The 3239-nt window shown below is 30.6% G+C and overlaps 1 long non-coding RNA gene across 1 annotated transcript; it reads left to right on the top strand.

Moving 5' to 3' along the window:
* Window positions 1–948: 948 nt before the first annotated feature.
* On the top strand, window positions 949–1780 carry LOC111470461. Its single transcript, XR_002715039.1, has 2 exons — window positions 949–1521; window positions 1602–1780. It is a non-coding gene; the product is annotated as an uncharacterized LOC111470461 (long non-coding RNA).
* The last annotated feature ends 1459 nt before the right edge of the window (window positions 1781–3239 follow it).

The raw sequence follows: 3239 nt of genomic DNA, 5'->3' as shown, positions 1-3239 counted from the left end.
CTAGCTTAGGGCAAGGATAAGACCATCACAAACATCTTTATAAGCACAACTCGCTGCCGTCTACATTTTTCAACAAAAGGGAGTAGCTTAGAGCAAGAACGGGATAATCACAAACATTGTTATAAGCACAACTCGCTATAGTCTACATTTCTCAACAAAATGGAGTAGCATAGGGCAAGAACGTGATTTCACTAACATCATTAGAAGCATATTATCAAAGAAGTTTCAAAAATTTCTTGCCAAAAATAGTAAATTGGACAATGGGTGTGTTCAACAGAAGTCTTAATCTCTTATATGCTTAGTTATTTTTTTCAATTGGAACATAAACCAAAGACCTTCAATGTGTTAGACTCCCAACATTAAATGATTCAAAAGTTTTATAATCTTATAAAAACTATAGGGGAAGAGAAAGAGTGAGATAAAATTAGAATTTCAAAACCATAATTTTTTTTTTATTCTAGAATTGATGGCATAGTATTAGGCGTAATATTTCAAGCTCTTTATTCTTATTCTTAGTATTGGCCACTAAAAAGTTAACCAGTGATAAGTATACAACTTGGAAAAATAAATTTGGACCCTTTCAATAGAAGCAAATTAGATAGTGACACTACAAGAAACGGTAGCTTTTCGTTATAGCATTTTTCAAATCATGCTATAGAAGGCCTTCAAAAAAACAAGTGGACCCAACAAAGTTTGATTTAGGGACGTTTTTTTTTTTATTATTATTTATCATTCATTTTTTATTTTGCTCCTACCTTTATTCTCTCCAGCCCCTTTTTATTCTCACTTCTGTTATGTTTCTTCTTCTCTCGATCCAAAATTTCTAAACCCTAATTTCTTCGTAATCTTCAAATATGATTTGTCGCTCTCTGTGGGGAGGAGCATTTGTAGCTTTTTGAGTTCGAAGGCAATGGTGAGATGAACGAGTGTTTTTTTTTTAATTCCAATTTTTTCATACTCCGACCTATTTCTTCTTTTTCTTTGAATTTTTTTTATGGCTATCTTTCTCTATCTTTTAGCTTTAATAATAGTGGCCTTAAATCATTTCGAACCCCATATTCTTTGATTTGGCTTTCTGGATGTTGAAATCTCTGTCCAAAAATTATGTTTTGTGCTTGATTTGCAGAAGAGTTTGGATTGATAAGGCTTCTAGTGGGTGGAGTCTAATTGGGTTGCTTTGATTTTGTGCTAGGGTTGTGATTGAGGAGGGAAAATTGTCATGGAGGAGAGTGCGGTTGAAAAGCAAAGGAATTGGTCACATTGTGCCTGAAAATGAGACGTTTGACCATTTGATTGAAGAACAAGGACGCGAGATTAGCTCAAGCTCTGATTTTCTTACATTGGAGACCATAGGGCTTTAGGAGCACAGTCATAGTGGCTCTGAGGACTATCTTCCTTTCTTCATTGAGTTGGTTCACTCGAAAGGCTAACGGACCCGATTGTATTAACCTAATGTTGCTGATAAAGAAGAAAAACACTATGTTAATAGGAAGTTGAAGAAGAAAGTATCTTCATCGTCAGGTAATTTTGGCCCTCTTTTCTTTGTGGGTTTGTCCATATAAATTGTATTTATATTTTAATGGTGTGTGGGGATTATATAGATTGAGATGTTGAAGGAAAGATTTTCTAAACTCTTGCTTGGAGAAGATATGCAGGCTGTGGAAATGGGATTTGTATGGCATTGGCTATATCTAATGCCAATATGATTGAGAATGCAATGAGAATCCATTCATATATAAACATTAAAAATATACAATATATGCATGTGTAATTTGTTAAATGTTTGATTTAATATATTAGAAGTAAATTTGTACGGACCAAAAGCTTCGATAATCAATTCTCTCTTTTGGATTCTATGTTAGAGTTGGATTTTGCTTTAATCCTCCTCCTAAATCTAAAAGGCACATGTCCATCCACATGCTTTTATCAAATTTTGGTCACCTCATTCTTAGTTTGGAGTAGATCTATTTTTATATAAGTTGCTTGTCCATATACTACATGATATTGTCATTTTAATTAACTCAATTATAGATGTCTTGTCTGTAAGGTGGTACATTGTTGGAGATGTTATGAAAAATCTCTCTCGGGAATGAAAAGTACAAGTTTGATTGGAGATTAGCAAACAATGGGAAGTTGTTCTTGTGGATTACAACACTAGATGTAGTTGTTGGAGATTCAACCATTTATGTTTTTTTGTAATTAGATACAACAAATACTTTTATCCTTCAATAACTTTGTAAATAGATTGTGAAATTTCAATTATGAATGGAAATCTTTTATACCTAATATGTTATGAAGTATCATTCCATATACGTCAACTTTAAGTTTAGTCGATAGTATATATAATAAGTTTTATATATAACGAAATGTAAGTGTTATCAAATGTGCAATCTGAAGTTAAAAATACTATATTATAGCATTAACAAAATGTTATTATAGGTTAAAAATAGCACAATTTTTTAGTTAAACTTATTATAGCTTTAATAAAATGTTATAAAATGTTTTTATAACAACATATATATGTCATAGTTTCTTACTCTATTATAAGTCTCACTTTTAATAACATGGACTGTCACGACGTACGAAAAACGCTATAAAAAGTCTATAATAGCATTTTTCGTAAGCTATCTTATACACTATTTCTTGTAGTGTGAAATAAGTTTTAATCGACCCGAGAATCAAATCCATGATATTCTAATTCAAAGTTAGACGGGTTAATACACCCCTCTATGCAGTCATTTTTTATAACATATACATATACTTTTAATATAAATATTTGTCTCTTATACTTTTATTTTTGGTTGCATTCATGATCACTCTAACTTTGGTTGGGAGTGTTAGGTTGGGAGTTTTTATGACCGCTAAATTTAACTTTACTCTTTTTTTTAATCTCTTTTTAAGACCTATAAAAGCCAAATGCAATTGAGTTAAAACATCTCTTTTGAATTAATTTATGTTTAGAGTTCACAAAATTTGGTATATTTTTTCACGAGGCATGGTTGTGAAACAAAAGAAATTCAAAAGAAACCACAATTTCTTAAGAATGGAAAAAATGAACGGAATGATAATCAAAGTATGGCGTCTGAAAATAATTTTTTTCAACTTGTAATTCCTACGTTTGATAGCCATTAGAATTATTGGTTTATGCTTATAGAAAAATTTAGTCGTTCAAAATAATATTAGTTTTTTTTTTTTTTTTTTTTTTTTTTTTTTTTTTTTTTTTTTTTTTTTTTTTTTTT

The sequence above is a fragment of the Cucurbita maxima genome, unplaced genomic scaffold (genome assembly GCF_002738345.1).
Source record: "Cucurbita maxima cultivar Rimu unplaced genomic scaffold, Cmax_1.0 Cma_Scf00045, whole genome shotgun sequence".
Classification (NCBI taxonomy): Eukaryota; Viridiplantae; Streptophyta; class Magnoliopsida; order Cucurbitales; family Cucurbitaceae; genus Cucurbita; species Cucurbita maxima.
The sequence above is the reverse complement of the archived record's forward strand: the minus strand, read 5'-3'. Positions and strand labels throughout refer to the sequence as shown.